General features: G+C 42.0%; 1 long non-coding RNA gene across 1 annotated transcript; it reads right to left on the reverse strand.

Moving 5' to 3' along the window:
• Positions 1-1,239: 1,239 nt before the first annotated feature.
• Positions 1,240-11,258, reverse strand: LOC116977347. Its single transcript, XR_004413200.1, has 3 exons — positions 11,248-11,258; positions 9,645-9,650; positions 1,240-1,367 (listed from the first exon to the last, which is right to left on the reverse strand). It is a non-coding gene; the product is annotated as an uncharacterized LOC116977347 (long non-coding RNA).
• Positions 11,259-15,730: the final 4,472 nt, after the last annotated feature.

Below are 15,730 nucleotides of genomic sequence, written 5' to 3' on the forward strand. Positions count from 1 at the left end.
TGTAAATTGCCCATAGTGTGTAAATGATTTGTACAATTTGGAGGGCAGTTGCTGGCAATGTGGAAATAATAATATGGAATGAGTGTAAACGAGTGCTTGCTGGTCACCAGGGACTCAATAAAAACATAGAAACATAGAAAATAGGTGCAGGAGGAGGCCATTTGGCCTTTCGAGCCTGCACCTCCATTCATTGTGATCATGGTTGATCATCCACAATCAGTAACCCGTGCCTTCCTTTTTCCCATATCCCTTGATTCCGCTTGCCCCTAGAGCTCTATCTAACTATATTTTAAGTTAATACAGTGAATTTGCGTCTACTGCCTTCTGTGGCAGAGAATTCCACAAATTCACAACTCTCTGGGTGAAAAAGTTTTTTTCTCATCTCAGTTTTAAATGGCCTCCCCTTTATTCTTAGACTGTGACCCCTGGTTCTGGACTGCTCCATCATTGGGAACATTTTTCCTGCATCTAGCTTGTCCAATCCTTTTATAGTTTTATACATTTCTAGAAGATTCCCTCTCATCCTTCTAAATTCCAGTGAATACTAGTCCACTCCTTCGAATCTTTCCTCATTTGACAGTCCCGCAATCCCAGGGATTAACCTTGTGAATTTACGCTGCACTGCCTCAATAGCAAATATGTCATTTCTCAAATTAGGAGACCAATACTGCACACAATACTCCAGATGTGATCTCACCAGGGCCCTGTGCAACTGCAGAAGGACCTCTTTACTCCTATACTCTCGTTATAAAGGCCAACGTGCATTAGCTTTCTTCACTGCCTGCTGTAACTGCATGTTTACTTTCAGTGACTGGTGTACAAGGACACCTAGGTCTTGTTACACTTCCCTTTTCCCTAATCTGACACCATTGAGATAATAATCTGCCTCTTTGTTCTTGTATCTACATTATACTGCATCTGTCATGTATCTGCCCACTCACACAACCTGTCCAAGTCACCCTGCAACCTCCGAACATCCTCATCGCAGTTCACACTGGCACCCAGCTTTGTGTCATCTGCAAATCTGCTAGTGTTACTTTTAATGCCATCATCCAAATCATCAATATATTTTGTAAATAGTTGCCATTGCCTGCCATTCTGACATGGACCTGTTTATTCCTACTCTTTGTTTCCTGGCTGCCAACCAATTCTCTATCCATGTCAATACCCTCACTCCAATACCATGCGCTCTAATTTTGCCCACTAATCTCCTGTGTGGAACCTCATCAAAGACTTTCTGAAAGTCCAGATACACTACATCCACTGGCTCTCCTTCATCCATTTTACTTGTCACATTCTCAAAAAATTCCAGAAGATTAGTCAAGCAGGATTTCCCCTTTATAAATGCACGCTGACTTGGACCAGTCCTTTTACTGCTACCAAAATGCGCCATTATTACTTCTTTAATAATTGACTCCAGCATCTTCCCCACCACTGATGTCAGGCTTACTGGTTTATAATTCCCCGTTTTCTCTTTTGCTCCTTTCTTGAAAAGTTGGATAACATTAGCTATCTTCCATCCACAGGAACTGATCCTGAATCTATAGAACATTGGAAAATGATCACCAATGCGACCACAATTGCTGGAGCCACCACCTTGAGTACCCTGGGATGCAGACCATCAGGACCTGGGGATTTATCAGCCTTTAGTCCCATCAGTCTACCCAATGCTATTTCTCACCTAATGCAAATTTATTTCAGTTCCTCTGTCTCCCTAGAGGAACTCTCTCCTCTTGTCCTGTAGTAAATCTTGGAGATTGTTTGTGTCTTCCTTAGTGAAGACAGAACCAAAGTACCTGTTCAACTCTTCTGCCATTTCCTTGTTCCCCAAAATAATTTCACCTGTTCTGCCTTCAAGGGACCCACATTTGTCTTTACTAATCTTGTTCTCTTAACATACCTAAAGAAGCTTTAACTATCTTTCTTTATATTCTTGGCCAGCTTACCCAGCTTACGTACTTCATCTTTTCACCCTATATTGCCCTTTTTATTACCTTCTGTTGTCCTTTGAAAGTTTCCCAATCCTCTGGTTTCCCACTACTCTTTGCTATATTATACACCTTTTCTTTTAGCTTTATTCCATCCCTAACTTCCCTTGTCAGCCATGGTTGCCTCTTATTTCTCTTAGAATCTTATTTCCTCTTTGGAATGAAATGATCCTGCATCTTCTGGATAATGCCCAGAAATTCTTGCCATTGCTGTTCCACCATCATTCCCGCTAGGATCCTTTTCCAGTCAACCTTGGCCAGCTCCTCTCTCATGCCTTCATAGTCCCCTTTGTTCAACTGCAACATTTCTGATTTAACCTTCTCCCTCTCAAATTGCAGATTAAATCATCATATTACGGTCACTACCTCCTATCTTGTTTACCTTGAGTTCCCTTATTAAATCTGATTCATTGGACAACACTAAATCCAGAATTGCCTTCTCTCTGGTAGGCTCCAGTACAAGCTGCTCTAAGAACCCATCTAAGAGGCACTCTACAAACTCCCTTTCTTGGGGTTCAGAACCAACCTGATTTTCCCAGTCTACCTGCATATTGAAATCTCCCATAACCACAGTGACATTACCTTTGTTACATGCCAATTTTAACTACTGCTGCAACTTGTACCCTTTTATCCAGGCTATTGTTTGGGAGCCTTTATATAACTCCCATTAGTGTCTGCTCACCTTTACACTTCCTCAATTCTATCCACAGTGACTCTACATCGTCAGTCCCTATGTCACCTCATGCAAGGGATTGAATTTCATCCCTCACCCACAGAGCTACCCCACGTCCTCTGCTCACCTGCCTGTCCTTTCTATAGGATGTATAACCCTGAATATTCAGTTCCCAGTCTCGATCCTCCTGCAGCCATGTCTCTGTAATCCCCACAATGTTATATCTACCAATCTTTAACATAGCCTCAAGCTCATCCACTTTACTTCTTATACTTTGCACATTCATATATAATACTTTTAATCCATTACTCACCTCACCTTTCATATCAATTCCTATTTCACGTCCATGCTCTCCTATCCCTTCTTAAGCTTTCTGTCTTGTTAATTCTGGTGTCTTTCTTAACTTTTCTTATACTCCCTTTCCCTTTAACTCCATCCTTGTATTTCCAATAGGCTGAACGGAGGTACTCTGTAATGTTGCCCCTCCATTGCTATGAATATAAACATATTATTTTGGAAACTATAGTTCATGTGGAATAGTTAACTCGAAATAATTGGTGGTTTCCTCACTCAAGTTTATTATTATACATTAGTGTTAGAATAAAAGTCAGGATATATTGTTAAAGGAGAGCAGTCAAACTTGGATTTGATTTAGGAGCAATTCCATTTGCAACTTGAAAGTATAAAAAGCTGAAAGTGTAAATATCAAACCCCATTTAAATCAGAGAGACATGAATCAGACAAACACCGCGATAGAAAATAGTCCTGAATGTATTTATATAAAGCATGTTAAGTGATTTTTCAGGTTAATAAATTAGGCTATTGGAGAGATTGAAACTGATGTTACTTCCATAAAACCTTCACAATAAAACTACTTAATATGACAAGAAAATTGGTAAAACTGTACTTAAGAAAATATTTGAACAACCAGCATTATTTCTGCTGAATCACTTTAATTCTGTGTTTAGCATTGGCATAACCTTTACATTTGGCTAACTTGTGCTTCTCACTTGCAAAATGTCGACCCAGTTTCTGATACAAGTAGTCATTTAGAGTTGAGAATCCAGAAATTGCAGATGCCTGAAATCTGAAATAAAAACAGAGTGTACCAACGTTGCTAATGAAGAAGGTTGATACCTGAACAATATCTGCAGTAGGTGGGGAGGGAAGGGACATGGTGGTAAAAACCCCATATTGATCTGCCCATCAATATTGGCAACTGATCAGGAAATTATCTCTTCATACTGAGAAACCAGCCCCAACCCTAAACCTACAATTCTTGCTAAATGGCTTAGATTTAGAACAGAGTTGACAGCTCAAAATTTGATATCCACAAAGTACTGGGAACAACTAACAGCAACAGAAATGTGTTCCAATACTGTCTGTAACTTCAGATTAAAGTCATAAGGCATAGCATTAGAATTAGGTAATTTGGCTCATTATATCTGCTCTGCCATTCCATCATGACTGATTTATTTTTCTCTCTAAACCATGCCTTCTCTCCATAACCTTTGAAACCCTTACTAATCAATCTCTGCTTTAAAAATACCCAAAACCCAAAACAGTCTCCACAGCCATCTGTGGCAATGAATTCCACAGATTCAACACCATTCGACTAAATAAATTCCTCCTCATCTCTATTCTAAAGTTATTTCCTTTTGTTCTAAGGCTGGGCCCTCTGGTCCTAGACTATCCCACTAGTGGAAACATCCTCTCCACATCCACTCTATCTCAGCCTTCATTATTTGGTAGGTTTCAATTAGATCCACCCTCAACTTTCTAAACTCCAGCCAGTACAGAATCAGCCATCAAATGCTCCTTGTACATTAACCCAGTCATCCCCGGGATCATTCTCATAAACCTCTTCTGGACTCTCTCCAAAGCCAGCACATTCTTCCTTAGATATGGCGCCCAAAATTGCTCACAATATTTCATAAGTACAAGAAAAGTCCAGACATCATTCCAATGAGCAGCAAAATATGGGATATGATGTTAATAATGCCATCACATACAAGTTATTCATAAAAGACCTACACACTGTTGATTAGCTTGGATTATGCCAAACTACTTGACTTCATTGTGGTTTTTACCCAATTATAGTCAAACGAGATAAGTTCCAGAGGCAAGATGAGAGTAGCATTGCTTGACATTTGATTGACTATTGTATCAAGGAATCAAGTGCAATTGGAGTCAATGGGACTGAAGGAGACATTTTTCATTGTCCAGATTCATCATTCCCAATTGTGGTAATTGATCCTTAGGGCAATGTCTCGGCTCAACGATCATCAATTTCTTCATTAACAATCTGGCTTTTATCATGCGATCAGAGACAAGATGATTTGTTTTATTCCAACTCCATAAATAAGACACCCAATACCTCTTCTTTGTATAAAGGTTATGCCAATGCCCTTGAATATCAATTTTCCCTCCTCCATAATCTAACGATCATGTTTGGATTCGGCTCTTTGCTGAATTCTGTTACTCAGTACTCACTAAGGACATCATCCACCTTCTCTGGCTCCATGTCTAAATTCCCTCCTTTGTCCTTGAGTGGGCTTATCCTTTCCCTATCTACCCTCATGCCCCTACCATGCATATAAAATGCCTTGGGATTCTCCTTAATACTACCTGCCAAGGAAATGTCATGGTCCCTTTTGAACCTCCTAATTTCTTATTTTACTTCTTTCTTGCAAGGACCTTGGCTGATTTCAGCTCCCCAAACCTTATATATGCTTCACCTTCTGACTTTCCATTGCTTTTCTCTATCTATGTGGCATGAGCCAGGACTGTGGTGGAATACTCTCTGCTTGCTTGGGTGAGTGTAACTCTGACCACACACACAAACATAAACACCATTCAGCATAAATATCGATTAGCACTCCATGACAAACTCAGACATTCTCCATTTGTATCATTCACGCACGGTGGCTACAATATGTACCATCTATAGAAGATGTATTCATAGATTTATTCCAGAACTTTGTGCCACCTTTTGAATGTATTTAAATATGATCATATAGCATGCAAAGTGAAGTTTTTCACTGTACCACAGTCCACATGACAATAATAAACCAAGCCATAAACCTACCTGCCAACAGTGCCTAGATCCCAAGTATAAATAAAATAAAATGTAAGATAAATCTAATGAATAGTTGACTGCTAAACTCTGATGTCTTTGGAGGTTATTCCAGATTAGTTTCAGCCAACAAAGTCAAGCATGTTGGCTAAGTATGGATTATTTAGTATACAAAAATATGTTGGGTTTAGAAAATTGCCTGGCATTCTGATGTCCTTCTTGAATACCAAATGCAGCATACGATCACAGAAACCTATCCCCAAGAAAGTGTGCTCTAAACAACAAACGGCTGATTGGATATGCATTAGCTGAGACAAGCTTCCTTATTCCATTGCTTTTCTGCTTTACAACAAAAGGGCTAATTATTGAGGCAAAGGGATTATGTGCAGATTTTTAATATTTTAAAATCACAAATACTTCTTTGATAATGGCTAGTTTAACGGTGCTTAAGCTGACCTAAAAGAATGAATGCCTGGCAGAGCAATTGACCTAATTAATATGAATGGCAAAGGATGGTTTCTGAATGACCATTGTGGAGCTGCATATATTTCAATTAAATTAATTTTTATGCTATGTAAATACATTACTGAACTTGTGTAATTGAGTTGAACTCAATTGTGTCTGAACTCACGTCGCACAGACACATCTGCACTTTACGCACAGACACATCTGCACTTTAGTCTGTTTGAACTGTTTTGACTATTTTACTGTTGTAATGTTCTTTTTACAAAACATGTTCTCGGGGTATCTAAATCTAAATTTTATTAGTTATTTAAATTATGCCATCGGATGGAAGCTGCATACCAAATCTCGTTGCACTTATGTGCAATGACAATAAAAGATATAATTATTATATTATTATTATTTAAAAACAGGTTTTATATTTTGTTGTGGTGTGACTGCGCAATTTCAATGTTTTTCATAATGCCAGCAACATACTACAATCAATCTCAATGTTGGCACCACAGTCCTGAGTGAATCACATCTTCCCACATTCAGTGCATACTTTTGAGTGAAGCTTCAAGTGCATACTTTCTATTATGTCAGAATTATAGCAAACGCCATTAGGTGCCAGAGGATAAGTTATTCAATTTCAATGACTTGGAAAGAATAAAGAAATAAATGTTACCAAAGAAATGAAATGGGTTACCTGCCAGAACCCACTTAATTTCATGGCAGAATCAATATTCTGCATAAATTGTTGGTATTATCTGTACCTCCACTGTTGCTGAAATAATTTGAAAGGTGAAGTCCTGAGAGTCTGAAGATGGGTCCTGACCCTAAACATCGCTTGTCCATTGTCTCCACAGATCTGTCCTGATCCACTAAGTTACTCCAGTACTTTGTGTTTTGCTCAAGATTCGAGCATCTGCAGTTTCTTGTAGCTCCAGAGAATGATTAATATATCAGGATACTGCTAAATGAGGATATTTTTGTATGTCAGTGTACATTAATATATCCATGTCATACAAATATTTATCATTTCCTGGAATCAGGAATAAACATCTCATGGGACCAGTGAGAACATTTTTAGATTTTGTGTTCCATTCTTAACCTACATTAGAAGTTGAATGGCCACTTAACAGAAAATGCTGAGATAACGGATTGCTTTGACAAGGCAGGAAAATGTCATTGGAATATCTCTACTAGGCCACCTAGGCTTTATTTGTAATTATTTTAAATATTCAGAGACATTTTATGAAGTCATTTATACATATTTCATGAAGAAATTGAACCTAGAGACTTTACTGTATTGGGGGAGATTGGTTCTAAATTCTTATGTTTTTTCTTAATTACGGAAAAGACTGCAGGTGGAATAGTGGCGCAAGGGTAGATTTGCTGCCTTACAGCGTCAGAGACCTGGTATGATGCTGACTATGGGAGATTGCACTTTCTCCTTGTCACTGTATGTGTTTTCTCCAGGTACTCCGATTTCCTCCCACACTTCAAAGACATACAGGTTTGTAGGTTAGTTGCCTCCAGTAAGATGTGAAATTGTCCCTAGCGTGTGTAGGTTGGTGTACAGGGGTTATCACTGGGCGGCGTGGATTTGGTGGCCTGAAGGGCCTGTTTCTGCGCTGTTTCTCTAAAGTAAAGTCTAAAAAAGGATGTCATTGGGCCCGAAGATAGACACAAAATGCTGGAGGACCATCATTGGGCCCATTGAGTCTACGCTGACTCTCAGTGCAACCCCATCAATTCTACTTTCCTACTTATTTCTTGTAACCTATTCTCTCTCATATGCCCATCAACTTCCCCCATCTCCCAATTCCACTGCAACCTCACAATAGTCAATGGACCCAGCAGCATATGCATGGGATGTTGGAGGAAGCTGGAGCACCTGGTGGAAACCCACAGAATCATCACAATCATAATCAAAATCATAATAGTACTTTATAAGCCAAGTATGTTTTGCAACCTACGAGGAATTCGATTTGCCATACAGTCATACCAATAAAGAGCAACAAGACACCCAAATATGTTTTTACCATGAACATCCACCACAGCGACTCCCCCACATTCCTCACTGTGATGGAAGGCAAAGAAAGTTCAATCTTCTTCCCTTCTTTGTCCTCCATCGGTCGGGGCACTCGAATCTTCCGTTGTCGGGGGGGGGGTGGGGGGGGGCATCTTGGCTCCCGGAATCGGCGGTCGAACCCTCCGCATCAGGGCGATCAAGTTCCCGTATCGGTGGGATCTCAGCTCCTCCATGCCGGGCAATTGGACCCCAGGTCGGGGCTGGTTGAACCTCCTGAAACTTGGAACTTCCCGACATCAGACTCTACCTGAGACTGCAAGCTCCTCGATGTTGAAATCCGGTTGGAGCGTCAATCCCAGGCAAGTGATTGCAGGCTCCGATGACAAGTACACGGCCCCGCGGTGGGGCGCAAAATCAGCCTCGAGCAAAGCCGCCAGCTCCATGAGCAGAGCGACCGGAGATACAATCCAGAAAACAATCACATCTCCGGCAAGGTAAGAGATTGAATCATAGTGAGATTGTGCAAATGGGCGGCATGGTGGCGCCATGGTAGATTTGCTGCTTGCAAGCGCTGGAGGCCCGGGGTCAATCCCAACTATGGGTACGGTATCTACGGAGTTTGTACGTTCTCCCCGTGACCGCGTGGGTTTTTTTCCCAAGATCTTCAGTTTCCTCCCACACTCCAAAGAATTACAGGTTTGTAGGTAAATTGGTTTGGGTTTGTGTACTTGCTATAAGTGTAAATTGTTCTGTGTTGTGTAGGCTTGTGTTAATGTACATGGATCGCTGGTCTCTGGAGACTTGGTGGGCCAAAGGGCCTATTTCCTCACTGTATCTCTAAACTAAACAAAAATCCACACTGACAGCACCTGGGATCTAGATTGAAGCTGGGCCATGGCGCTGTGCAGCAGCAGAATCATCTGCTGCACCTCTGTCCCTCCATCTTAATCATTAGGAAAGGACATTTTACACCAATCATTTTAATGTGAAAATAATGGTAAGCATATATGGGATGAAATTAATGGATCGTTTATAATAATTGAACAACAAAGATTAAGAGAACATGATTGTAACATTAAAAATAAGAATTTAAGTATATGGAAATTTTAATTTACAAAGGGGGCTGTGAAGGGTGATATAGTTTGACAGTTTGTGACTGAAGCAAACATCATGTGAATATTTATGAATGTATAATCAGTGTTTGAGAGAAAGGTGATAAAACAAAATGGAATGTGCTGTGCCGATGATATTGGAATTCCTGATTAAACACAGGAGAGCGTGTTAAATCTGAGCAGCCTTTTCCTGGTGGTGGGAGCAAGGCAATACGGTACACAGCATCCTAAGTATAGTGAAGGCAATTCATTTAATTTCAACCTGCCACCTTTGACAGTTGGGGCACACTGCAATATAAAAGCCCCATTTAATCACATCCATCTTTTATTTTATCACAGACCTTCCCTTTTGTTCCTCTCCCCCTCACGCTTTTCCCTGTCTCTGACCTTCCCTAAAATCCATCACTTGTTTGGCTTCTTCGAAGCGCGATGAAAGGTCAATCACACAAACCATGGTCAGCAATCTAAAATCTTTTTTCTTCTCCAACCTGCTGAGTATTTCCAGATTTTTTGTAACTTTTGAAATTCTAGCATCTACAGTATATTGCCTTGGGAAGATTAATTCAATGGCAGGGGTAGTGTTAGAGGAGATGGTGTAAGTCAATAGGTGCGGAATATTTGTATAATGAAGGAGGCCATTTGACCCATCATGCCCATACCAACTGTGAGTAAGAGCTCTGAGTAAATGCCAGGCTTTGTCCCATCTCCACATCTTTTGTAGCTTTCTCAGTCTGAAGATGGGTCCTGACCTGCTGAGTTACCCCAGTACGGTGTGTGTTATGTTATGAACCTTGTTCCTCTCTCAAGCCCTCTTCCAGCTCCATTCACCTGACAGAGATTGTGAAAAATTGTCATAGTTATATGATGATACAGTGTGGAAACAGGCCCTTCGGCCGAACTTGCCCACACCGGCGAACATATCCCTGCTACACCAGTCCCACCTGCCTGCGTTTGGTCCATATCCCTCCAAACCTGTCCTGTCTGAGTACCTGTCTAAAACCCTGTCTCACGGTGCGAGTCCACCCACGAGTGATCCCGAGTTTAAAACATATGAAACTCGTGGTAATCACGTAGAATTAACGTAGCGGGAATGTCGGAACTCGTGGACGTAACTTAGCAACTCGTAACGCTAATGGCAGGTACTCGGGAAACTTGTTAACTCGTGAAAATCTTTCAACATGATGAAAGATTTCCACGAGTCAAATTTACTCTTGAAGTAAAAATTTTAAACTTTTAAACTCGTTGTAAGAACGTAGCAGCCCGTTAGTTTACCGTAGTGACTCGTGAGTCTACCGTGGGCACTCTTTAACTCATCGGGACAGGCAGCATCTCTCTTGAGAGAAGGAATGGGTGACGGGATGATATTTCCAAAATTCTGCTGCGTCTTTGTGTTACTCCAGCATTGTGTGTTCACTTTTTATCAACCAGCATCTGCCCTTTCTTGTGTATGACATTATTTGTACCCGTGGCAGTTGATTGTCGCTCCCTTCAGTTTCCCAGGGGGTCGGGGTGGGATTGGAGTTGGGAGGGAAAGGTGGGGGGGAGGGGGGGAGGGGATCATTATATAACTATGACAATTTTTCACAATCTCTGTCAGGTGAGTGGAGGGGATGGGGGAAGGGGAGGGGTGACTTAGTACGGGAGACAAGTGTACGAGAGGTGTACTGACTGTGCGGGCAGACACTTTGGTAGTGATTGCCCATGGGGTTCACTGTCAAGGACTTCATAATGCAGAGAGCATTATAAACAGCAGAGCGATTAACCCTGGAAAGGGGGGAGACTTCTATCTGAGTTGGACCCAGGAAACTGAAGCAGGCTCACGTAGACTTAATATTTGATGTTATTAACGACAGATAAATGGATGGGAAGGGTTTAGAGGGCTAAGGGCCACATGCAGGCAAATAGGACTACCCCAAGACGCCAACTTGGACGGCACGGCCAAGCTGGGCTGAAGGACCTGTTTCCGTGTTGTACAGCACCATGACGAAGGCCTATCCAGTGGGATTGACATGTTTTGTATTTTTCCTTTCTAAAGATGCAGTGTATTTTGGTGACTATTGCACACTGCAGACCAGAAGCGCCTTCAATGCGTTAATTCTACGTGATTACCACGAGTTTCATTTGTTTTAAACTCGGGATCACTCGTGGGTGGACTCGCACCGTGAGACAGGGCCATAACTGTTTCTTAAATGCTGGGATAGTCCCAGCCTCAACTACCTCCTCTGGCAGCTTGTTCCATACACCCACCACCCTTTGTGTGACCCCTCAGATTCCTATTAATTTTTTTCCTCTGGTCCTCCATTCACCAACTCTGGGCAAGAGACTCTGTGCATGTATCTGAACTGTCAGTTCCTTCCATTCAGTACCACCTATCTGAGCCTGGGGACCTGGCGGGAATGATGGAGGGTAGCTTATTGCACCAACAAAAGGAATGTTGATAATATAAAACATAGAACATAGAACAGTTCAGCACAGGAGTGATATCTTCGGCCACAATGTTCGTGCAGAACATGATACCACATGAAACTTATCTCATCTGCCTGTACATGATCCACATAGCTCTATTCCCTGCACTTCCATGTGACTGCCTAAAAGCCTCTTAAACGCCACTATTGTATCTGCCTCCATCACCAGCCATGGCAATGTGTTCCAATGCTTGATGCTAGACTAGATGTCACAATATTTCTGTGACTGAAACGTTCCCCAACCCAGACCAGGAACAGCCCATTACCCATTTGTTGAACACAATTCCATATGCTAATATAGCATCTCCCCGATAATCTTTGTAAGGGAACTCAGAAATAACAGTGAAATGACACCCACCTTATGGTAAGCTTGAATCTTCACATAGCCATATGTCTCAGTTTGCTAAAAGATTCAGTGTCACTAAATTGATTGACAGGATTTTAATATTGAGCTAAGTCTAAGTAATATTTGCAGACCCACGGCTCAGATGTTGGATGAATGATTTTAATCTCTTCAAAGCTTCTGTATAGTTGCAGCTTGGTTTTCTTTCAGAATGATTGCTCTTGAGTAAAACATATAAAAACAGTGCTGATAGTTCAACCTGATACAACCAGGACCATTACACATCCTTACACTTAAACTATGATGGTCGAACCTCACTTGATTTGGGGCGATGAGGATCAACCCAGGTATTTGGATCCTATTACATACAGTCTTCTCACCTTCAAGTTCAACGACGGGAGCTCCCGGCGAGCATTGCGCCAGCGAAGAAGGGGCCGAGCACGTGGACCAGATGCGACCTGCAGCGGTGGAGGACACCACGCTATGCTTGGCCAGGCCAACGCTGCAATACTGCAATACCGCTGCCCTACACTTACAACAACTGGTACTTGAAAAATGCGCCAAACTGGTGACTCTGTCTACTGTCTCAGCATACTACTGCTATACACTTGCACCGTATATGAGATGCTTACCTACTATGTATCTAAGTGCTTAGGTATAATGGTACGTACTGAACTTTATACTAAAATAAATTTCACTGTACCTCAGTACATGTGACAAATAAAATAGCATACCCTACCATACCAATGATATGCTGATATGTTTGAATGACCATTGCCTGGATCTTAACTGCATGTGGACATCTTTTACTTGATGCACTGCTCAGCATCTAAGTAAGTTGCTTGAGTAGAACCCTTGGGAAGACCGTGTACACTCTCAGATGAAGGTATGATCCCGGAAGGTGAAGTTCACATATTTGTTCATTCATTCACAACCTAAACTAAGTGTGCCTCGTGTATCAATCTAAATAGGAAAATAGGCAACAGTCTTGACCATAATCACTCTGATCACACAACACTTATTTTAAGTAGCTTACAACCCAATAGAATGAATTTCGAATTTTCCAGTTTCAAGTAAACCTCCCCTCTCTTTTTCTTGACACCACCCCCCACAAAAATGTTCCCACCCTCTTCCATTCCTCACCTCCATACACTTGTCTCCCATCCCCAAGGTCCACATTGTGTTTTTGATTTTCTGTTTTTGGATTGAATTCTGTTTATAATTTGTGTCTCTGTGATGTCTTTATTACTTGTTATATTCCGATTATATGTTTTTATTCCGATTACTATGTAAGGTGTCCTTGAGATGTCTGAAAGGGCCCATTAAATAACATTTATTATTATTATTATTATTACTTCCACCCATAACTCCCCCCTCCAGCCTTCCATTTCACTCCTCATCTTTCCTTATCTGATGCCCTTGTGTCTCCTTTTCACTTCTAGCCTTTATCACCTGCCAATCAGCACACCCCCCTCGACCCACAGTATCCAACTATCACTTGCCAGGTTTTGCCCTACCGCTGTCTCTTTTCCAGCTTTCTGCCTCCCCCCCCCCCCCCCCCCCCCCCCCCCCCCCCCCTATTCCATCAGATAGATGCTGCCTGGCCTGCTGAGTCACTCCAGCACTTTGCTTTTTTTGCACTTATTTCCGATGTTTAACTCAAGCATGGTCAATCGATAAGAAACCCAAGCTGTAACATTGCAGCATCCCGGAAAAAACAAAAGTAGTTCATCCCTCGGATGAACACTGGGTTTGCAAATACTTTTCTGACTTAGCTCAACTATGAAGTCTACCAGTCAACTTGGGTGGCACTGATTACTTTAACAACCTTACGATACACCTTCTGTGGATCTAGATTCACTGTATCATTGTTGCTGTAACTGCTGCCTGGTGAAGGTGTAGGGCATAACCTTCCTCCAGCCCTCCCTCACCACCAATGGGGCATCTGCCTCTGATGCTGTGTCAGACACAGGAGAAAGGGCTGCTTTGCTGCCTTCAAATGAGGCAGTGAAGGATGGTGGGGACATATACTACCACCCTGGTCTCCTCCTCCAGGGGTCTCTCATGCAGGGCTACCTCCTCCTGCACTATCACCTCCTGTGGCATCACCTCCTGCCTCTCCTCCTCCTGGGTGGGCATGCCAGTTTTTTTTTAGGGTTGTGCCCTCCCCCTGCGCTGCTGCCTTTTTGGTGCCATCTCTAAAACACAAGTCTCCTCTCCAAAAAACTCTCCAGCTATGAATGAACATGCCTTGGAGTGACAGTGGTGACGTTCTGCTGTTTATATTACCTTTTTTTCCTACTGACCTTTTTTCACCCCGGAGCTATTACCTTTGACTACTTTCGACCACCTATGACTAGCATCACGACCTACTACGACCAGCTACGACTAGACCTATGACTAAGGGCAACCTATTTTTAGTTGCGGCCAATTTTTAACATCTTGAAAAATTCGCCGCGACCAAGCTGAAGCCTCGACTACACAGAGACCACTTTCGACCATGAAGGAGAGTGATGAAAACCTCCTACGACCTCGTGGTGACCTTCCCGCGACTATGAAAAGCGGGCAAGGTCGCCAAAGGTCGCGGTGGAGGTCGCCCAAGTGGAACAGGGGCATTAGATGGTTTGTTAACATGGCAGCACGGTGGCGCAGCGATGGAATTGATGCCTTACAGCGCCAGAGACCCGGGTTCAATCGCAACCACTAGTGTTGTTTGTACGTTCTTCCCGTGACCTACATGTGTTTTCTCCGAGATCTTTGATTTCCTCCCACACTCCAAAAACTTGCAGGTTTGTAGGTCAATTGGCTTTCTATAAATGTAAATTGTCCCTAGTGTGTGTCGGATAGTGTTAGTGTGCGGGGATCGCTGGCCGGAGCGGACTCGGTGTGCCGAAGGCCCTGTTTCTGCGCTGTATCTCTAAACTACACTAAAAAAATTGGGTATTTCTACAAAATATCAATAATACATAGATATATCTTTAAGTTGCAAATATCTTTATACATCTTTACAAATGTTAGTTTCTATTGCAACTTTTAAACCCTTTCGCAGCATGTGTTACTCTCATTTTCCACTGGCAGCTACACTCAACAGGAGTCCAACACAAAATCTTTAAACATGTTTGTGTAATTACAGGATTTAGATTCTGGGCACAGTCTGAATAGAATATTGTAAGACTAATGATATAGGGCAGTATTTGTACCACTTCAGCTAGCATTTCATTAGCAGCAAAATGAATTGGGGCTTGAAAAGGTAACTCTTTTGTACTGGTTACTGGACTCTCAGTACTTCATGCAGCTGACAATGGATATCCTATAGTGTAATAAATACCTGTTTAGAGCAGTTAACATGGGAAAGCGTAAGAACCATAATTTGCTGACAAAGTAATAGAGGAGCATGGTGCTCCCTGTTATTGTGCTGCAGAGGTCACATAAAACCTCAGGTAAATGCTGGTATCCGAAGAGGGCTGAAGGAATCGAGGGATATGTGGAAAAGGCAGGAACGGGGTACTGATTTTTGATGATTAGCCATGATCATATTGAATGGCGGCGCTGACTTGAAGGGTCGAATGGCCTTCTCTTGCACCTATTTTTCTA

Source organism: Amblyraja radiata, chromosome 9 (genome assembly GCF_010909765.2).
Source record: "Amblyraja radiata isolate CabotCenter1 chromosome 9, sAmbRad1.1.pri, whole genome shotgun sequence".
In the NCBI taxonomy this organism is placed as follows: domain Eukaryota; kingdom Metazoa; phylum Chordata; class Chondrichthyes; order Rajiformes; family Rajidae; genus Amblyraja; species Amblyraja radiata.